This window comes from Sturnira hondurensis, unplaced genomic scaffold, assembly GCF_014824575.4.
Source record: "Sturnira hondurensis isolate 20B ecotype Veracruz unplaced genomic scaffold, ASM1482457v3 Scaffold0021354, whole genome shotgun sequence".
In the NCBI taxonomy this organism is placed as follows: domain Eukaryota; kingdom Metazoa; phylum Chordata; class Mammalia; order Chiroptera; family Phyllostomidae; genus Sturnira; species Sturnira hondurensis.
In genome coordinates, this window is record NW_028093985.1 from 14,855,701 (window position 1) to 14,879,340 (window position 23,640).

The 23,640-nt window shown below is 36.7% G+C and overlaps 1 non-coding gene across 1 annotated transcript; it reads left to right on the plus strand.

Moving 5' to 3' along the window:
- The first annotated feature begins 18,243 nt into the window (after positions 1-18,243).
- Positions 18,244-18,353, plus strand: LOC118977545 (U6 spliceosomal RNA). Its single transcript, XR_005064552.1, has one exon. It is a non-coding gene; the product is annotated as a U6 spliceosomal RNA (small nuclear RNA).
- Positions 18,354-23,640: the final 5,287 nt, after the last annotated feature.

A 23,640-nucleotide genomic window follows, 5' to 3' on the forward strand; every position in this document is an offset into this window, starting at 1 on the left:
TGTTATTATGTGATTGGTTGGTTGACTGACTTTTATTGATGAGGGAGGGAGTAGTTTCCTAGACTACTCCCTAAACTACTGCACATACTACCAGTCTGTCACTTTATTAGCATTGACTTTTAAATAATTACCATCCTGGTATATTACCTTAAAACACTCGCCAGGATTTCCACCAAGAGGGAGGCATAGGTGGAAACACTGTGCCTCCTCTCACAACCAAGTTTAAAGTCAACAAAGTTTCAGTAACAAAAACACAGCCAAAAGACAGAAAATTGAACTATATGGAAGTCCGACAACAACGAACCGATCAACCTGACCAGTAAGAGGGGCGGAGACAGCAGCAGAGTGGGGGTCAGGCAAGAAAGATCTCCCAGCGCACAGGCAGCCCTGGCTGGATACCAGGTGTGGGGCAGCAACAGGCAGATCCAGTGAGGGTGCAAGGTAGCAGGCTGACCTCGGTCACACATTCATGTACAGATAAACCAGCAAAGGAGCAAGCAGTGAGACAGATCGTGCAGGCCCCAGCAGCAGGAAGCAGCAGAGGGGACCTCCAATGCCCCTCTCTGACCTCGCTCCCACATACAGCATCACAACCCAGCAACTGAGTTGCCCCACCCTGGTGAACGACTAGGGCTCCACTCCTCATACGTAAGAGATGGGAACAGACCAAAATATGGCTCAAGAAGAACTCAAAGCCCCGGAGCTGATAACTCTAAGTGACCAAGAAGTAGCCAACCTATCAGATGCAGAGTTCAAAACCACTGGTGATCAGGATGCTCACAGAACTAGTCAATTTTAGTCACAAATTAGAGGAATAAATGAAGGCTAAACTAATTGAAATGAAGGGAAATGCACAGAAAACCAATAGTGATGGAAAGGAAACTGGGACTCAAATCAAGGGAGTGGACCAGAAGGAAGGAAAAAATGACCAAACAGAAAAATATGAAGAAACAAGAATTCAAAAAAATAAGAAGAGGCTTAGGAACCTCCAGGACATCTTTAAATGCTCCAACATCCAAATTATAGGGGTACCAGAAGGGGAAGCAAAAGAGCAAGTAGAAAACTTATTTGAACAAATAATAAAGGAGAGCTTCCCCAATCAGGCAAAGGGAATTGACTTCCAGGAAATCCGGGAAGCTCAGAGAGACTCAAAGAAGTTGGACCCAAGAAGGAACACACCAAGGCACATCATCACTACATTAGCCAAGATTAAAATGAAAGAGAGAATCCTAGAAGCAGCAAGAGATAAGGGGACAGTCACCTACAAAGGAGTTCCCATCAGACTGTCAGAAGATTTCTCAAAAGAGACCTTTCAGGCAAGAAGGGGCTGGAAAGAAGTATTCCAAGTCATGAAATCCAAAGACCTACACTCAAGACTGCTCTATCCAGCAAAGCTTTCATTTAGAATGGAAGAGCAGATAAAGTGCTTCAGAGATAAGATCAAATTCAAGGAGTTCATCATCACCAAGCCCTTATTATATGAAATGTTAAAGGGACTTATATAAGAAAAAGAAGATGAAGAAGATGAAAAAGATGAACAGTGAAAGGACAGCAAACTCACAGTTCTTAACAACCACACCTAAAACAAAAGCAAACTAAGAGGACAGCTAGATCAGGAGCAGAACCATAGAAATGAAGATCACATGGAGGATTAGCAATAGGGGAATGGGAGGAGGAGAAGGGGGGAGAAGGTACAGAGAATAAGTAGCATAGACGGTAGGTAGAAAATAGACAGGGGGAGGGCAAGAATAGTATGAGAAATATAGAATCTAAAGAACTTGAGACATGTGGACATAAACTAAAGGGGGGAATGGTGGGGGAGGAGGTGTGCAGGGTGGAGGGGAATGAAGGGGGAGAAATGGGACAACTGTAATGGCATAATCAATAAAATATTTTTAAAAATAAAAATAAATAAAATGTTCACCACAAGGTGTATTATATTTGTGTCTCAGTCTCCTTCTCTAGCTCTCTGACTCTCCTCTCTCCTCCAATTCTACTTTCCCACAGGCAAGTAACTGTAGGAAAAAAGTGTTAAAAATATTAAATATGAAATGATATACCCTATAATTTTATGCATCTAATTTTAGAAGAAAAAAGTCTGTATAGGATAGAAATCTAAAAGCAATCAATGGATTATGCTTACATTACCAAATAGGAATAACAGACATAAGATTATGAAACTGATCAACCTATGATGGAGATTAGGTAAGGTTCCAAAAGTGATGGTATTTAGGGCCTAAATATTTGTGAAATTACACTTCACAGTACACCAAACAGACCCCCAAAAATCACATTAAGTGGAAATAATGGAAATATTAGAAAGCTGACATCAGACAGGGAGAAAGGTGAAAGTTGGTTATAGTCCAGAGATTAAGTGGGAGGAACGTAGCACTGAGAATAGTGAAAAGGAATCCAGGAAATTGAAATTCTGACAAATTTCCATTACAAAAAATAAATAAAGCAGAATTGAACAGTAAAGTGGGGCTGAAATTTATCTTAGAAATTTATCTTAGAAAATAAGAAATTGTAAAAAATGGAAAATGTTAAGTAGATTGGGAGTACAAATTATAAGAATAATTGAGAGGGATTTTGAATATTTGTATATATACATATATAAAATATCTATTTAAAAAACTGACTGCAAAACAATGGAAAAGAGGTTCACCTTGGGTTCCCTTTATTGAGTGGAAGTGAGTCTCAGGACCATGCCTCCTTATGCTTGCTAAGACATTAATGTCAAAACCTAATATTGATATTAAATAAGTCACTAAATCTTTGATAAAGTCTGTAGTGTGTAACTAGAAATAATTCTCTAGAGATGCGTGGATAAATGTGAATATTCATAATAGTGTGCTGTGAGTACTACTATAAGCACTTTTTCCTTTTTTGCTATTTCAATATCCAGCAGTGTGTAATTACATAATGTCAACCTGTTATGTTTGAAAATAATACCCTCACAGGGGTTGGCTTGTATCACAAGATCTTTGAATATGAATGTGGTTATATAAATTTTCCTTCAGATTATACCTATGTTGAGGTAGTTTATTTCTATAGGTGGTGGTAATAATACTTTATATTTATTAGTCCTTTCATCCAAGCATTTGGGGAGATGTTACTAAAAACAGGAGAGCTAAAACTCAATAACTAGGAAACATAAAGTTGTGGTTCTTTCACTATTTATTGCGGAACATTCTCAAGGTAAGATTTTGTGGGATTAATTCTCAATATTTTAGTAAAACAGAAGAAAATTATGCTAATATAAATGTAGAAGCAATTACAAGAAACACACAATCGCATAATAAACTGGAGTATATATACTGAAGAAAATATATCCAAAGTAAAGAACAGACAAGCAGTTAAAGATTGCTTTGAACTCTAATGGCAACATTCTATATTTAAAAATGGAATGACACTAGTGAGCCGCTTTTTGAGTTGTTTTCTTGCAAATATAAAAGGACCCATATTTGCCAAACAGCAGAATATGTCTAAAATGCTAGGCTAATTTACCACCTGGAACTGAATCTACAACTGTTTCATAAGTATAATACACCAAGCTAATCGATGATATACAAGGGCAACCCATTTTCTATACAAAGGGTTGATCAAACAGAAGGAAGCCTTTAAAACAAACAGAAGAGGAATATGATCTGATCTATCAGGATACAAAAAGTACTGTACAAATGTTGGTCAGTGTATTGATTTGTAATGAAAATTATAACATTAAAGGATCATAGCACTTGTTTTAAGGAAAAAATTTGTATGATATTTAATATCAATTTGTATGCATCTCAACTTGAAATTGATAATCTATTTTTGTCTCGCCTCAATCTAAAACTTATGGAACTCCATATGTTAATGGTTCTATTTTGGTTGTGGTTTTGTTTTGTTTTAATAATATATTCAAGCGGTAGAAAAGTCAGTGTAGGGGAGGTTCAAAATTGAATTCATGTTTACAATTCCATTACTTATTCATTCAATAAATATTTTAAAAGGCCTTAACACAACCCAGGCACTGAACTGAGAGCCTGGAGAGAGAAGGCACGAGTTGAACGAATACCAACCCTATCTTCATGGACCTGACAGTCCACAGGGGAAGACAGATCTCCAGGAAAAGCACTGTGAATGCCAGACAAAGAAACATGGGAGCCGTGAGAGCATTGAACAGGATGGCTGTGTGGAAGTGTTATGTAAAATAAGCCCTAAAGGATAAGCAGGAGGTAGAATTTACCTAAACTGAAGGGCAAAGGATTAGGGATAGAGATAGTAAAAAGGGCCCATCCTGAGAGGGGATTAGCATATTTAAGGAATCTAAGGCAAGAAATAAGAAGGCAAATTCAAGATAAAATAGGAAGCTTCAAATGTACAGTCAACACTATGAGGGCAAGAGTCATGATTACTTTTTTGGTTCACTGCTACGTCATCATAGTGCCTAGCGCAGAGTAGTCACCCAGTAAATACCTGCTGGATGAATGTGGCTAAAAGATAAATAACAAGGAGATTAGCACCAACTGATTCTAGAGAAGAAAACAAGAGCCAGACATTCAGAGCCTCATAGGCTTGTTAAGAATATTGTATTAGGCCCTGGCTGGTGTAGCTCAGTGGATTGAGCACAAGCCTGCAAACCAGAGGATTGCGGTTCAGTTCCCAGTTAGGGCACATGCCTGGGTTGCAGGCAGGTTCCCTGCAGGCCAGCTCCCAGCAGGGGACCCATGAAAGGCAACCATACATTGATGTTTCTCTCCCTTTCTCCTTCCCCTCTAACGATAAATAAATAAATAAATAAAATTTTTTAAAAAAAAGAATGTTGTATTTTATTCTAAGTACAATGGGAAATCCTTGAAGGTTCTACACAAGATAATAGCATATCCAGAAAAAAATATTTCTTCTAGTATCATATTTCATCAGTATGATGCCATTCAAAACAAAATGCATCATAATTTTATACATGCCTTGTTAAAAAACCAATGTTACTAATTAACTTATAGATACAAAATCAACTATGAGATATATCCTGATATCAGCCTAATTAAAATGTAAAAAAAAGTGTATATTACAGTTAGTAAAATATAATATGTGTGGAGAATGGATTAAAAGTGAGAAACACAGTGACTAGTTAGAAGGGTATTATCATGGCTGCTTCAGTGGTGAGAAAGTCAGAGGCACTGGGTGGATGCACTGGCATTATTTACTGAGTTGGAAATATTAGTATGGCAGCTCTGAAGTCCAAGCTAGAGATATAAAGGTGATTCATCAGCATATAGATGGTAAATGAAGTCATGAGAGCAAAAGAGACTTCCTCCATCACTAGGGCAGCAGTTTTGACCAGGAATGATGACTCCGGCTGCAGTGCTAAGACTGAGTCAGAGATGACCATGATGGGAGACAGTGAAATGAATCAAAAGCTTCATGAAGTAGTATAAGAAAGAAAAATGAGAACCTATCAAAGGCACCAGAGTAGAGTAGACCCCACAAATATTATAGCAGTAAAAGCCCAGGACTTAGTGACTAAATTGTCTGTGCAGGCAGGGCAAGCATGCAAGATCTGTCCACACAGTATGCAGCCATGTACTATGAAAAACAGGGGCATTTATTGAAGAAGATACAAGATACAAGAAACATTGAACATAAGACAATGATGCCTCTGTGTCCTTCAAAGTAGGCACCTTGGGACCTCACACTCTTCTTCCAATCAGCTGCCCCATCATATTTTCCTGAATCTCATTGACAGTCTGAAATCTCTCCTTTTCAAAGGTGATTTTAGTTTTGGAAAAAGCCAGAAGTCACTGGGCACCAAATCTGGGCTGTAGAGGGGCTGAGTCACCTGGGTGATTTGATGTTTCTCCAGTGAACTTTTCACGACACATGATGCATGACCAAGTTTGTTGTTTTGATGAAGCTGCTAATCACCAGTTGCCCATGGCTGCAGCTTTCTCAATCTTCTGAATAGCTTCCATGGAGGAAAGTTCAAGTTTAACTCAAATTTTCATGCAGATTTGCTGCTCTACTCACTCAGTCATTTTGAATGTGATGGCTACACAGTACACATGCCCACTCAAAGGCATCTACCACCCCACTAACTAGCACAGTGAAGTCATCAATGTTCATGCGTGTACATTCCAGTCCACTCTCCTTGGCTGCCAAGTTACATTGATGTCAGGCAAACGGTTCTCATTATATTAACAATGGTTGGACTTTTTCCAGACAGACTTCATAATTATTCACAAGTTTTCAGGTAGATCATGTTGCCATTAACTATAATGAAGGGAATATACATATGAAGGAAGAGAGGTTTGCAGGGAAGAAAATGAGCTTAGTTTTTGGCCTTTTAATCATTGACCATGTCCTTTAGAATATCCGGATAAAGATTTCCACCATGCAATTTTACAGTGTTAAAAAAAAACAAAAACTCTATGCCATGTGATAGTGGAAATTAACTCATCCTAAAAGCAATAGAGAGGACATCCTGACCTTGCTCACTTTGTTCAGGGAGATCCTATGACGTACCTACATAGGATCTGAGAGCCTAACCTCTACAATTAGACACACTGGAATTCCTATCCTGGCTCCCATGGCTATTGGCTGAGAGCTCTTGGACTTAATACTTAAAACCTCTCAGCCTTGGTTTCTTCATCAGTAAATTAAGGATAATATTTAGCTTCTAAAGGTGTTTTAGAAATTAAATAACACAGAAAAATATTTAGAACAATGTTTAGCGTGTGCAAAATAATAGCTATTTTTTATTATCTGTTTTTGTCTGGGACAATTTCTTCCAATGTTCATAATTGTATTGATTTTTTTCATTCTTATATTAAATACTTAGTGGACCCAGCCATGTGGGAGATACTAGTAACCATCTGTTTCTATCATATGTCTGCTATACCTCAATTTTTTCTTTGATGTCTCACCCTCCAGTCTGGGCTAAAAGATCAGCAAGTCATCACATGCCTGTAAGCACAAAGTCATAGAAGCTTTCTCCTTAACAGAACAAATCAAAAGACGTGAGGAATACCAACATGAGGCAAGATGTAAAGGACCCAAATCTGACCCAGGAACATTTCTGCAGAACTTGTGTGTTAAAAGAGAAAAGTGATTTCTACATCAGGAAGAGTCTGTTCCTCAAAATGATTTCAATCTTTTCTCTGCTACATTTCAGGGGAAACTGCATCATTAATTTCTGATTCTCTTTTTCTGACACTTATAATTTTAATTCTTACTTATACCTTGCTCCCCTCAGGAATTTATTCCTCTTTGATACCATTGTGTTATCATTAAATGGTTTTGAAACAAAAAGTCATTTTGAAACTATTCCCACATACATTTTTATTTTTCTCCACTTGGCTTTAACATCAGTTTTTAAATTCTTACCCAGAGTTGCCTATTGGAAACTGCCCTTGTAATAGAAGAGGTCATAATGATTCATAATAGACCTAGGTATGTAGTATTTTGTGGTTTCCAGATTTCTCAGTGCTTATTGTTTTGGAAAATTCTTCAATCTGCCTCTATCTTTTAATTGGTCACTTGTTCAGCTAGGATTTAACTACCTTATTTTGAGACTGTTCCCTTCAATTTACCTATTTTTTTCTTCTTCTATTCTGTGTATGTCAGTAGGATATCAGGAAGAATATTCTAAAAGTCAGCATCAAAGTCTAAAAGGACTCCCTTTGCAGAGCTTCCTGTTGTCTCTTGCTTGTGGCAGACCACCCAGGATCTCATTTGGAAATGGAGATCTTTCATTAGTTCTTTCACTAAAGAACACACACTACAGAATTAAAACCAAACATATATTTTCTGTCTTAAGGGAAATGTTTATTGAGCATATTTTTATGTAATGTCATCATGGCATTTCTCTGTTAACCATAAAACTTTATAATTTATTTCAGAGAGACATAACACCATGGGGTGGTTCAGGGATCACTACAAAAATAAATAAATAAATAAATAAATAAATAAATAGCAAATTTGAAGGTCTGTAGATAAACTGAATATACAAATCAAAACAGACATAAGGGAAGTGAGTTTTTCTGATATATTAGGTTAACTAGAAATATTTAAAGTACATGAAAATTTTTATTAGGCATTTAACAAAGTAAAGTAATTTTGATTCTTACAAATCAGGTAAATAATGTGGAGGTTTCAGAATGCCAAGAAACTTAGTGACTAAGGAAATACTTTGAGACCCAATTTATTCTCAATGCCAACAATATTACATAACATCAGATACTTCCACACTGGTTTTAGTTGTCTGATTATCTGGATATTTTTCCTGATAATATTTAGCTGATATAACTGCTCTATCTCTTGAAAATAAGGAAGAAATTGTAGACAAACAGGTTTTGCCTGAAAGTACATGACAACTTCAGAAGGCAAATATGTTTCTTTAAAACTTTTCACAAAACAAAAATGTTAGGAAGTGATGATAATCCAACATAATTCCATTTTCTCTTGTAAAATTGCCCCACAGGCAGGGCCTCCCGCATTCTTTAGTGGGATCTGAATAGACACTTCTCCAAAGAGGACTTGCAGATGGCCAACAGATATATGAAAAGATACTCAACATCAGTAATCAACAGAGAGATGCAAATTAAAACCACAATGAGATACCATCTCACACCTGTCAGAATGGCTATCATCAAAAAATCAACAAACAAGTACTGGTAAGGATGTGGAGAAAAGGGAACCCTTTGCACTGTTGGTGGGAATGCAGACTGGTATAGCCATTGTGGAAAGCAATGTGGAGATACCTCAAAAAATTAAAAATGGATTTGCCTTATGACTCGGCAACCCCACTTATGGAAACATATCCAAAGGGTCCCAAAACGCTAATTTGAAAGAATATAAGCACCCATCAACAAAACATAAGCACTCCTATGTTCATTGCAGCATTATTTATAATTGCTAAGATATGGAAGCAATCCAAGTGTCCATCAGTAGATGAGTGGATAAAACAACTATTGGACATTTACACAATGGAATACTACTCAGCCAATAAAAAAGAAGAAAATATTACCCTTTGTAACAGTATGGATGGACCTGGAGAACATTATGCTAAGTGAAATAAACCAGTCAGAGAAAGACAAATACCATATGATTTCCCTCATTTGTGGAATCTAATAAACAAACTGAACTAACAAGCAAAACAGAGACAGACTCATAGATAGAGAGCAGATGACAACTGATGGGGGGAAGTTATGGGGTTGAGGGATTAAGCAAAAAGGAAAAAGGACTCATGGACATGGAGAACAGCATGGTGATTGCTCGGGGGAGGGTGGTATAAGGGGACTAAATGGTAATGGAAAAAATACAATAAAGATTAAATTTTTAAAAAGAAATATAAAAGTAAAGCTACTACAGTTTTTAGTTGGAGGTTCCTTACAGAAACTTTCCAAGTATTATATGTGCCATCCATTACAAAATGTATAAACTGTCTTTTGAAAAATATATTTACTGTTTCACAGATATCTTGCTTCCCAAAAGAAGAAGAAAATCATTAATTGTGTGGTTGAATATGTGGGTCAATTTTTACCAAGGGTACCCGGGGCCCAAGACATACTGAAAGGAAGCAGACAAAAATGTTGGTGTCTGAGGAAGAGATGTCTCCAACACATAATAAATATGACAGGTAGTTAAAGGTATTAGAATTTCAGGTGTTTGAGAGAGTTGGGGATGAAATACTGATATTTATGTGGAAAAGTAAAAAGCAAAAAAGGAACATTTTTTTATTTCGTACAAAACATAAGTTATATCTGAAAGGATATTACATAGTATAATCTACAGTTCACTATGTATGCATAATATTTATATGGTCGTAACAATGTAAACATATATTAAATGATTGTATAATTTTACTGGAAGGGTGAGAGAAGAGAAATATTTGTGTTGGATGGATGGGGACATAGGAGAGATAAACAATAATCCCTACAGCAAGAAGTCAGTAAATCATACTGAAAACTAACAAATCCAAGAAATAGCAGTGGAAGCTATTATCTTCTACAGGCCTCTGTTCTCCGCCCTAATCTGCCCTGATTAATCATCAATCCACTCCATAGCTCTCATTCTGAGATTTTCACCTGTGTGTTAGTTCCACCTGTATGTCTGCTGCCCCACCTGACTCTAATACTCATTTTAATACTTATTAAAATAAACAGCTAATTTAAGTAGTTACCTCTAGAGAAAATGAATGAGAAGAGAAATAAAACAGGGGCCAGCTTTATTTTTTAATGAGTCTTAAAGTATTGTTTGATTTTTTTAAGCATGTGCAAGTATGACTTTAATAAGAAAAATTACAATAAGATAAAATGATAAAGAACCTAACAAAATGATGGGTGCATGGAAAGTACTCCATAGATATTTATTATATAAATTCTATGACCTCAGGGAATTCATTTGTTGAGCTCATAATCCTTTGGAGGAATAAAACTTCACCCGAAAATGTGTCTTGTGTGTTCCCTGAGTATGTGTTTCACCCCTGTTTACTGAAGCCTCTCCTGACAACTATTCAACAAGAGTGTCCCTCCTCAGAGAAGCTGCCTACAGAAGGCTGCATTATAACACTAAATTGCCACCTGCCTATAGGTAATATTCCCCAGTGACCTGGGTGGGCCTAGATTTATTAAATACTTCCAAGCTCCCAGCATCTGACTACTAACCCAATGGTGATGTCAATTGGCTTTCTTTTTTTTAAAAGATTTAATTATTTATTTATTTATCTTTAGAAGGGAAGGGAAGGAGAGAAGGAGAGAAATATTAATGTATGGTTGCCTCTCGTGAGTCCCCTGCTGGGACCTGGCCTGCAACCCAGGCATGTGCCCTGACTGGGAATCGAACCGCGATCGTGTGGTTCACAGGCCCGTGCTCAATCCACTGAGCCACACCAGCCAGGGCCAATTGGCTTTCTTTAGCTGATTATTAAATCCTAGAGACAGTTCATGCTAAGTCCAGATTTCGGTGGCAGGCAAGAAATCCTCTCATAAAGCTGGAATAGTTTATCTCACACCTCCCCCCTCAAAAAAACCTCACGTTTCACCTCTAAGTAACAACCAGGTCTATTTAGGTGATCATATATCTGAGAAATGACATTTATAGTATGACTATAGCTTCAAATAGCATAGCAAACCTGAAAAGTATCTGGAAAAGCAGAGGAAGCACATAGTAGAGGCTCAGTGTTTGTTATTGGGATGGATGGATATAAGGATGAGTACTGACTAAGGGGACAAAATAGAATCATGGTGCCCAGCAACTTAATGGTAGACATGCAGTACCTCATGTACTCCTATACTCCAAAATGTTGGGTCCAAATAGACCTTACCCAGTCACAGACCTTAGAGTTGGAAGAGATATTAAGAGATTTTTCCATTCTCATTATCTTAACAGATGTAGAAACAAATCTTTGAGAAGTTGTGGTGGGGGGAATTCTGGGAGAAGAGTTGTGGCAGTGGGATAGTATTGCATAACAGAAAACAGCTATGACAGCTAAACCAAAAACCCACAGACCAACATCTAAAACAAAATAAGGGAGAAGAGACCCCATGGAACTCCCAAAGTAAACAGACAGGCACAGGAAAATGTGTGCAGTCAGCGTTTGTGTGCAAGAAGGTGGAGGGGCGTATGACAGACCTGAGCACAGCAAGGCCCTTGAAACATTGGAAAGACATTAAGACTCATCCAAATAAAAAATGAAATGGTAGTTTTAGAAATATATGTTGATTTAGTTGATGTCACAAAAGATCAGTGAACTACTCTTATGCTCTAGTCTGCAGATTAGGTTGTAGAAAATGTTGTGTTTGTTGGCAGGGTTTTTTTAATTAAGAAAATAAATAGCAGCCCGAAAGACTATTCTATGTGTGTGTGTAAACTTATCCATACAAATCTACCAATATTTTATATAATCTTTCCTTCAAACTATTAGTTTTGTTCTCCTTTTCAGCATTAAAGCAAATGAATTTTTAAAAATCACTGTATTTTAATTTTAAAACTGTTTAGAACTATAAAATTGACCTTTAAAAATATTTGTGTTTCAGTTAAGTGCTCAAGTATCCTTTTAGCATCAGGGATACTTGTTCTCATCTTGGGGATATCAAAACTGCTATTTTTCTCCTCAAAATGCATGAGAAGACCCTCCAGTATACATTGACATGGTGCCCTGAGGACGTCTCTATTTATGATGTGGAGTGGCTCATGAACAATTCTGGTTCTAGATAATAGTGCTCCAAGGCAGAACAGAGTGGTCTGTCCCTAGTGTGTTTCTTAGATGGCCCCCTATAATGTAAATTGTGCTGCCCTCAAGGCACCCTATAAATTTATTATAAAAATCTAAAATAAGAAAACAAAATAGCAAAAAAAAGTTTACCTTACTAAGATGAAAATTATTTCCCTGAACTCAATGTAACTTTAAAATAGAGCAAAGCAAGAGTTACCCTAAGAAACAATGGAGGCAGCATCTAGCACTCCATACTTTCTTGTATATATATATATGTATTTATATGTATATACATATATATATATATATGAATCTGATTTTTTTAGTTGCTGAAGTAATTATGGTGTTCATGCTTTGCAATCATGACATTGTTTTGTGATTGGACAATGAGCATTAACAATCGTTACAGTTTACGGGTCCAGAATTTGTTTTAATAACCTTATCATTTACTTCCATGTTCCCAGAAATGTATACTAGCAAGAACTTCTGAACAAATGATTAGATAAAAATCTTAAACTACTTTTAAATACCAGTTATTTGAGACATCTGCTTCTGCCCATGCTAGAGTAATGGGGAGCCTTCCATCTTAAACAATAAAAAACTTGATAAAAGCATAGAAAGAATTGTTTCAGACCTTGAACGATAAGCAGTGTGTGAGTGTGGCCCCTAAGGAAAGGGAACAACACAAGCTTTACCGCTGCTCCAAGCTGACTCACTACCTGAACCGGTTTCTCATCTCAGAGAAGGGAAGGGAACCCAAACTGAGCCATGCTCTCCCTGAGTTGAAGGGACGGAAGTTGAAATACAGGGAAATAAAGACAAATAGAACTTTGAGGGGGAAGCACCAAAGAGGTGGGAGCTACAAAGGTAGAGATTTTCAGAGCTCAACAGATTCACAGCAGATCTTTGGATGAATACTGATCTGTACATGCAAGAGAAGACAGTACCTGTGACAAATAAAGAAGCGACAGAGAGCAGTAAGCCACGCAATCCCCACAGCTGTGACAGAATAGATACGTTCATACCAGCCAGAGTGGAAAGACATTGTAATACACTACGCATGAGGAAGAGTCTTCAGAAGGTACTAAATTAGCCACAGGTCAAATAAGTCCTAGACTAAAAGCTGTTCTGGATCTTCCTAACAAAGCTTAAAGCCTGGTCTCAAAACAAAACAAAAAAAAACCAACAACAAAAAAAAAAACCCTGATTTCTAAGAAACTAATTGTGTGGCAGAATAAAAATCCAACATTATTTGAAGAAATACCAAGAAATTCAGCATCCAAAAATAAAAACACAATATCCAGTACCTGCTTGATACTTACCACGCAGGAGAAAGGGCAAATGTGTGAGAGATGATAGAATCAGCAAACATGAGTGTGATGGGGAAAGAAATGGAAGGCATTTGTATTGGAACTTTTAGAGATGAAAAATGTTGTACTTGGAATATATCTATCTATATATCTATATCTAATATAGATATATAGATATATATTCTGGATATGATTAATAGCAGATTAGGCACTGCAAAAAGTAAAAAAAAAGTGGATTTGAAGACATGCAGTAGAAACTGTCAAAAATGAAACATACAGAGAAAAGAAAGGCTGGAAAAGAAAAAGTGTCAGTGACCTCTGAGATAGTCTAAAATTGTCTGATATGTGTATAATCAAATTCCAGGGAAAAGCCAAGAAAGGAAAAGAGAGAGAAATATTTGGTGAAAATGTCCAAAAATTACCTGAATTTGGTAAATTCTAGTTATTTTTTAAAAATCATATCTTTGAGAAAATTGCATTTTCTAATGATTGACTCAGATAGCCAAACATTTGACTTGGGCAAACCAATATCCCCAAATTTAAAGCTGGTACTGAGAAATTCAACATAATACCTTAACTATTTTACAAAGAAGGAAGAAAGGAAGAAGGAAGGAACAGAAGGAGGGAGGAGGGAGAAAATAAAAATAAATAACAGTCATAGAAGCACATTAAGTTGAAATATCATGTGGTATTTTAGCCTTAATCCTGAATTTTCTTGTTCTCATTGACCTAAATCAGGCCCTAGTGATATTTAATGATGCTACTTGTAATTCTCATAACAGGCAAACAGAAGGGAGGTTAAAATGATTCTATTATTTCACAATGATGAAACAGATTGAATATTTCAATTATTCTACTTATTACAGTACACATAGAACAAAGCTCTGTAGTCTGCTTTGATATATATATAGACTCTTTAACCACACTATGGTGGGACTAATACAGTCAATGTTGGTTGAGCTTCTCTCGCTGATTCAGTGTTGGAATAAAGTACTTCACAGATTAGCTTAGTCTGCAGCGCTTAAAGGTCAGGATTTATTGTAATGTAAATCACAAAGCAATTTTATCTTGACAGAGATTACATACTGTTACAATATTTCTCGCTGAATCTAGTGATGCGTTTGCTTTTTCTTTGCAACTGCTGTGCAAATTGGACCGCAGCCCAGAAAAGAAAAAGAGATGGCAGGCTGCTTTGGCTTTTTAGAAACAGCTTAATTCTCTTCATTTTTCAAAGTTTCACAAGAAAAAACTCTGAAAATACACATAAAATCATGCATTAATACTTGTAAACTTTTACAGACACTGAGCTTGAGTGCACACAGAATCTGTGAATGACCACCTTTCAATTATTTTGGTGGGTTTTAGGAAAAAGTTGTAATTGCTAATGGCTGACCTCTAGTCATTATTCATCCCCAAGTGTCTTGATACATTACCTAAATTGTCTCCACTTTAAGTAAACAAACAAAAACAATATGAGGCATTTGTGTTTTTCACTGACAGAAGTCACAAACAAAACGAAAACAGAACATGAACAAAGTAAGGTGAGGATTAGGAAGTGCACTGCTGTCAGTGTCTTTGTAGCAAGTACCAAGAGGCAGAAGGGTAACATCTTCCCAGATTTTGTTTCTTTGGCTACTGCACTTGAACTAGAAGGGATTAAGGCTAGATATTAGGAAGACCTTTTCTGATCCCAGGGAATTCAATGAGTTACTCAAAGAGTTTGAGGAGTCTTTCTTCCTGAAATTCTCAAGACAAGACCAACTAAGTCTCATCTTAAATTTCAAAGGGTAAATATGAATAAAATATTCCCTCAAAGTTTAAACCAGTGTATGTATTAAATTTTGCCAAGTTTATTCAATTCTTCATGTAGCATTTACATTAAAAATGTACAAAAATGGTGTTGAGGCTCAGGACTTACCAGGCAATGTGTTCAAGGTTAATAATCTTCAGCTGCAATTACTCCATTTCCATTCCCCTCACCTGAGCCACAATCGGGTATTGATCTTTTCTCCAGCTCTTGCAAAGCATTTTTCCTGGAATAAAAGGTGATATATTATAATATTGTTTATTCAAATACTGAGTAGCTTATTCTTATTCTACTGGCTGTACCCTATCGAGCATGGCTTCCCAAGTATCAGTCATTCTAAGCCAACCCTCCTGTATCTGTAATCCAACTGTACTATGATTTATTTAATTGCTTTCTCTAAGTCAATTCATAACTTGGTCTAAATAAACTTACTTTTAAAATTTTTTATTTCCAAAATTGTAATTTGACATTATCATTTAAAAAATTAACATTTACTGTATACCACCTCAGATGGTCTCATGTGCCACCTGTTATCAAGGTAACACATTTTGGGAAATAGCATTGGGTTGGCCAAAAAAGTCTGTGGTGTTTTCATAAAATAAAAGACACATTTTTCATTTTCACCAATAACTATTCACTTGGATATTTTTAGTGTGTTGGCTATGTCATAAATGGTGAATGTTGATGGTTCTCAGTGTCTCTGCACTAACAACTTCAAAGGGTCTGCTTCGACCATGGAGCATTGTCCAGAGAGAAATCTCCAGCATGAAACTTCACAAACCACTTTTACACAGTCAGTCAGTCACAGCACCTTCTCCATATACTGCACAGATCTTTTTTGTGGGTTTCATTTCTGTTTTCACCTCTCTTGAAATAATAAAAGATATGTCAAATATGTTGTGTATTTTCTTCCATCTTCAATATTAAAATAGCTACACAAAAATTCACCAATTTTGATATTTTTTAAATGCACACTGATACAACAGCTGTCCCAATAAAATCCAACAAAATTGTTTCTGATGGAGTTAGAGACAACTAAGTGCTACTAGAGCCATCTTACAGACAAAAAAAAACAACAAAAGTTTTTGGCCAACCTGACACAAGCTATACGCAGGGTTATGATTTTGTTTCAACTTGTATGCGGGCAATGCAATGATATTCTTATTCATAAAATGTAGGCATTCCGATCCACAATAACACACACAGATAAACTCAGGTACTCCTCACCTGAAAGTTCCCTCTGTGTAGATTAATCACACATCCTGTTTTGCTTGGACACTCCCAGTTTATATCTGTTGTCCTGCAGTTCCCTTTTTCACTCTCAGAAAGGATCTGGTTTGGATCATACCCAAAAGGGTAAAGCATATCAGCCCCAGAAAACTGGACAGTCAGAATGATTCTAATTGGCCTTACTCTCTGCTAGACAGCAGCTCAGGTCTCCCATACTCATTATCTTATGTAATCTTCACAACAGCTCTGTGAGTTAGGTATTATGTGTGAATTACAAATGAGAAATTAGGCTCAGGGAGGTTTAACCACTGAGGGCTCACACAGCTATTACAAGATACAACTAGGACTCCTATCAGGTCTCTGCTTTATATCAAGAGATCTTTTCTAGGAAACTGGGAGGTGGTGGGGTCTTGGAAAGAAACCGTGAGGTGTGAGAGGCAGAACTATCTTGAGAAAAAAAAAAAAAGCCACTCCCTCCCACAATGAATTTGGAGAGATTAGAGCAAGAATCAGACATGTCTGCAATATTGCCACATCCGCCTTTCTTAAGAACCCATTTTTCTTCAAAATTATAAGAACTGATTACATGCCAGGATTATAATCAGCAGGACTTGTAGGTTAAATGGACTTTTGTGTTCTGCCTTGAAAATCTAACCAGTCTCTTAATTACAACTTACATTTTATAACTCAGTTTTCTTTTTTGATGCTGAAGAGAAAAAAAATGAGATGGAGGAAAAGGAGGCACTCTGGTGTAGAGACATGAAGAAAAGGGGAGGACACGTAACAAAATAGTCAGCCTGCGTTCTCCGCACGACCTTCCTTCCCTCCTGGCTCTACTGTGTGCTGCCAAACACATCTATCCTCCCAGCTCACGTGGGGGAGGGCCAAAAGCTTTACATTACACCACTGGTTCACACCCTGAGAAACGTCGTGTTGGCTGCAAAATACACTTTGAAGCAACTTTCTAAAAGGCACATCTATATTTACCAATGTGTTCCACATGATTAAACTGTGAAAGTTGTCTCCAGTTTGGCAATACCTTAGAGAGATGTGAGGTTTAGGGAGAAAATGCCTGTGAAGTGCCTGAAGTTCCCCAGAAGGAAAGCACGACACACGTCCAAGGTGCTGTTGCACTCCTTGCTGCTATATTGGTGCAACAGCAAGTGAAATAGCGTAAGTTATGATGTCACAATGTTGTCATGCAACATCATCCACAGTGAGAGCAAGAAAAACCTGTTTTTAAAATGCCTCTTTTCCCCGCCTCTTCAGCATGTTAAAGCATATGGTATCCAAAACTAGTTCACAGTGAACTTCATTTCTGCCACTGCTGTAAATGAAGTTTTTTCTCAGGCAGATGTCAGTGCTAAAAGTTTGGTGCTCATAAATACCAAATTTACATAAAATCTATACAGCTTTTTTTCAAAAATCTTTCTTGGTTGATGTAGGCTGATTGGCTGGGATACATAGTTTACTTACTTATTGCTGAAACCATAATACATTTCCAGATCCAGAAATTTGAAAAGCAGTAATTATGACTGAGCCACAGTGACATTCCTTGAGCCCTCTCTATCTGTAAATATCATGTACCAGGTTGAAAGAAAAAGAAAAAAATTAGACAGTTAACTGAGATTTTTTTGTGGACTGTTAATTTAGGCCGACGGTTCCACACTACTGGTCACCACGTACGCAAAAAGCATCATGTGCTGCTCACTTTAGCAGCACACGTACTAAACTGGGAAGGATACAGAGAGGATTAGCATGGCCCCTGCGCAAGGATGGCATGCAAATTCACGAAGCGTTTTTAAAGCCTCATTTGTAGGTGGAGTAAGAAATTAATCTTATATGTAATTTACTCCCTAAAAACACCAAAACAGCCCGTTGATAAAGCAAACTTGAATTTATTGTTTACAGCAATGAGCGAGGTTGCCTCCTGGACAGGAACCTTGGTGGTGTTTCAGAAGAGAAAAGGCAAAGATTGCACATGCTTAAGATTTGGGGGATCTAGTTTAGGGTGGATTCCCTCCGTGTGAGGAGGGAGGCTTGACTGTGATTGGAGAAATTCACGATCTAACAGTTGAGGATCAGTAAACAGAGAGGGGAGGGTTTGAAAAAGGGATTTCAATGTAGTTTTTGAAGAGTAAACAGATGTTTGATGCCGCTTTAATTTGAAAAATCTAAAATTGGTTTAAGTGGATCATCGGGAAATTTCTGAAATAAACAATAAAGTTATTAGTTACTTTATGTTTCTAAGCTAGAATTTTCTGAAACAGTTCAATTAGGTTGACGAAGACAGTGGGATAAGAAAATCACCTTAATGAAACATCTGAATAGTAGAGTCAGGATATTGTAAACTATGAGCTATTATGGGTAAAAATGGTGCCTCTCAACACAAACAGTTACTATTGTTAGATGAATTCTACTGGAAAGGCCCAGGTACCAAGAGCAGCTCCTTTTCTGAAAAAAATAACTCATTTTAAGCTGCCAAAGCAATTGAAGTTTTCCTCTCAGATACCACCTCCCTTGACCTTGTTTCATTGCTGACCACATTCCTAGTGATCACATTCAGACAGGTCCCTTCTTTCTTTAAAAAGTCACCACCTTCTTTAAGATCACTGTTAATTCTTGGCCTTGGGAATAGGATCATTCCTTTCTTTTACATGACTTAACATATCACTATGTAAAAAACAGAGTTGAACACTTTGAAAATAAACTTCAAGTTCTTTGGAAACACCTGTCACTGAGAGTGCATACATGAACTCTATATGTCAATCACATTAAACTGCTCAAAATTCCAGATTATATTTGGCCCTCTCTCCTCTCACTGGAAGGCTTTGTAAATGCAGTGCTGTGTCTATCTGGAAAGCTCACCAATATTCCTTCCTCGTGCTTTACGAGGAAGGAAATTCCTCATAAATTGACTGATTAATTCCTATTCAAGTTAGAGATCCACTCAGTTAAAAAAAATCACTTCCTCACCCAGACTGGTGTGATTTACTTGGTTGGGTGTCATTCTGCAGAGAGGTCTCCAGTTCAACTCCCAGAGAGGGCACGTTGCTGGGTTTCAAGTTCAGAGGCAAGGCACATTTGAAAAGCAACCAATTAATGTTTCTCTCCCTCTCTTTCTCCCTACATTTCCCTCTCTCTAAAAATAAATAAATAAAATCTGAATGAAGGAAAGAAATAGGAAGGAAGGAAGGAATGAAAGTAGGAAGGAAGGAAAAAAGAAAAGAAGGGAGGAATCATTGTCTCTAGGAAGGCCCCTGCACATAATAAGGAAATGCTCTCCTTAATGTATTAATACTTTGTACTTATTTCCACTATCCTACCCCATCCCCAATAACAAGGTACTTATTCATTGTATTGCAATTACCCATTTATTTGCTTACCTTATCTTCCTTATCAGTAGGACATTTGAGGACAGGTACTGTGTCTTAGCTTACTTTCTGGGAAACAGAGGTCACTCAAGATATTTTTTAATAGGTAGTGAGTGAATGAATAGATAAAATTTTATGATTGTGGCCAAACATAGAAAGTCGCTAAATTTCAAAAAAAAAAAAAACCCATCTAATAGATGCTGAAATAAAGGGAATTGTCAAAGTGTTCATTCTAAATAGTACATTAAATTTTTTAAGAAATTAAAAATTGCACATTCCAGAAAAATAAAATTTTAGAGTATAAACATGCATTCTGTTGCGATTTCTGGGTAAGGCAAGAACTTTCATTCATTGCTGGTACAAACATTCTAGAGGGGAAACTCTCAGTACCTAATAAAACTACTTTGTATGGATGTGAAAGTTGGACGGTGAGGAAGACTGATGGGGAGAAAATGAATTCATTGGAAATATAGAGTTGGAGGGGAGTGCTACAGTTACCCTGGACTGCCAGAAAGACAAACAACTGTGTCCTGGAGCAAATTAAGCCTGAAGCAACACTGGAGGCAAAAATGACAAAACTGGAGCTGTCCTATTTTGGGCATATCGTGAGAAAGCAGGGTTCTTTGGGAAAGACAATAATTTCGGGAAAAGTAGAAAGTAACAGGAAAAGAGGAAGAGGAAGATGAGACTGGCTCCATAAAAGAAGCCACAAGCATGAGTCTATAGGAGCTGAGCAGGGCTGTTGAGGACATCACTCATTCACAGTGTCATCAGGAGACAGAGCTAATTCAACTGCATGTAACAACAACAAAACTATCGATACATATGCATTTACTTTTTGACCTAATTCTTCCATTTCTATTAATTTACCCTGAAGATACAGTTAGATAGCAGAAAAATACATATGCATAAGGCTATTCATTGCAGCAGTTTATAATTGCAAAATATTAGAAACAACCTAAATGCCCATAAATAGAATGGTGGTGAATAAACCACGCTACAGCCACAAAAAGAGCTATGCAGCAACGCAAGGGAATAAGGAAGATCTCTCTGAACTGACGTGGAGACATTTCCAGTATATGTGACGAAGAGAAGAGAGCAAAATGCAAAGGAATATCATCCTACAGTATCCTGCATTTCTGTAAGAAAAACAAGTAACAAAGTGTACATGTATCTGCTCACTTTAACAAACATCCATATAGATATTGATAAAATTGGCTATCTACTAGGGGTGGGAAGAGAATAGAAGAAATGGAGGAATAAGAACAGAGTAGAATGGATAAGGGGGGAGATTTCTAAGCTTATGTTCTTATAAAATTTTACTTTTTTGGACAATGACATTACTTCATATACACAAAATAGAGACAACTAAAAGAAAGCAGGATTTGGAGAAAACTGAAACTCGAATATAAACAGCAATAAATGAGCCTACTTTTATTAGAAAGTAATAAAATAACCTTGTTTAAAAAAACAAAGAAAAAATAATTAACCTAAGTAACTTAGGAAAACAATATTTTAATATATATTTTAAATTTAAAGACAAAAAACTGTACAGAATTAATAAATTATTCTGACACTATATATATTCTAGGATTGAACAAACAAATACATTATGGACAATGAGAACCAGTTATTTATCTCACAGTTGGAGGAAAGACTTACAAATAATGAAGGTGGGACTGCTGTGGTATTGGATTGGACTTGAAGATTCAAACCCAGGAACTCATGCTCTTGAGTTCTGGATCAAACAGATATTCAGAGCTAAATACGTAACAGGGGCCCCTAAAAACAAATAGGGATTTGTAATGGGGTCCAGAAGAGCTTGAAGATGATTGGCTCCATACCACTCCTGCCCGAATGCTGGCAGCTGTGGCCAATTGTGGGAGGAGCCGGAAATGAGCCTGCAGAGGAAGATTGGTGCTGGGATTTAAACCCAGGAACAGCAGCCATTTGGTGTCTCTCTGGGGACAACACAGCTTTGGCTCTTGGAAGAGGGACCACGCAGCTTTGGCAGAGTGGGAACCTTGCAGCTTGGGTGAGAGTTGGGACCTCCAGACTTTGGAAGTGCTCCCTTTTGCCACGTGGATGGTGCCGGGAGACTGAATCACAGACTTCTCCTTCTTTCCTGAGATGTGGTACCCCAGACTGGGCAGAGGGAAAGGGAAGGAGTGTGCGTTTGTGGGTATTCTAAAGAACTTTAGCCTGTTTAACTTTTAAATAAATAATAATTCCTTTCCTTTCACCTATCTCTGGCATTGAGATACTTTACTCTGGTGGCAGGCAAAGTGAACCTAGTACTGGGGAGGACCCCTGGAGAAAAAAGGGGGGTCTTTTATATCCTTCAGTGCCCCCTACCCCAGTCTGTGCTATAACAAATAGGTATATCCATTTATCCATCCATTCATCTATCCATACCTGCATACATACATATATACATAAGATAGAGATATCCTAATAATTCATTTAAGCAAAATACATTTTTATAAAATAGAAATATTCAAAATATGAATAACATAAAAATGTTAGCAATAATGTTATACTACTAATATTTTCAAAATATTTTTAAATCACTAAAAGTGAAAGTATAATAATAATGAATCTGTATTCGAATAATTTGGGGTTACAAAGTTAAATAACTTTCTTTCCTACTGGACATACCAGAGCTTTTGCTACACTAACATGACATGTAAATTTCCAAGAGGTAAATGTATTTATATAAAGTATGAAGCCTTTTGGAGAAGCAGCTTATAAAGCTGACAGTTTAGAAAACACTGCCCTATTACAATCTTTAACAATTTCTTTACTTCGAATTTGAAATTTTAAGTAAATTGTTTGATTTACAAAACATATCTCTTCTAGTGATATTTAAATCATTTACCCTATACTTTCTATAAACTTTACTCAATACCAATTCTCATCTCTATATGCTGTATATCCAATGATGTTATTATATACAAAGTAATTATTTTCATTGTAAACTATACTCAGTTGTTAAAATGACATGTCCAAAATCACATTGATATTTTACCTTTATATTTTATTTTAAATAACAATCATATAGAAGTATCTTTAACAGCTCTAACAGGTAAACAACTTTATAAACTGACCGTGATAGTCAAATCCTTTGAGAGTATGGCAGTAATTTATTTAATTATACAGATAATACACTAGGGCAATGATTTCCAACTATGTTCCAGCCGCTAGCTGCAGCATACATATTCTTGGTTGTGAGCCTCCTTCTCTGAGAATAAATATTCTACCCCACATCAGTCATGGTACCTACATGTTACTCAGTGACCTGGTGCCATAAGCCACAATTATTTGGGCCAGATATAAATATTAAACTAAAGCTTGTCTAATCAGATTCTCTTTCCAGGAAGTTGTACTTAGGATTAAGCAATTGTAGTTTGTGTCTGCTAGTGGTAAAAACTAAGCAACTTTAGGTTGACTATTTATATAAAAAAGAAAAAATCAATCTGCAAAGAAAACCAATAAAACAGATGCACCAAAAAATTTGTATGATCTTAGAAAGGTGCTTAATAATTACCTATTTTATTAAACATAGCATTTCTTTATAATGGATGTTTTACAGATTTAACAAAGAAAAGTCCCTTCAATTTGTCACAACTTACCTGAAATACAATATGATTATCACAAAGTAGCAAGTAAACTGTGAGTCACAGAATCATACTGAGAAACTTCTAGTTTAATATAAAAATATAA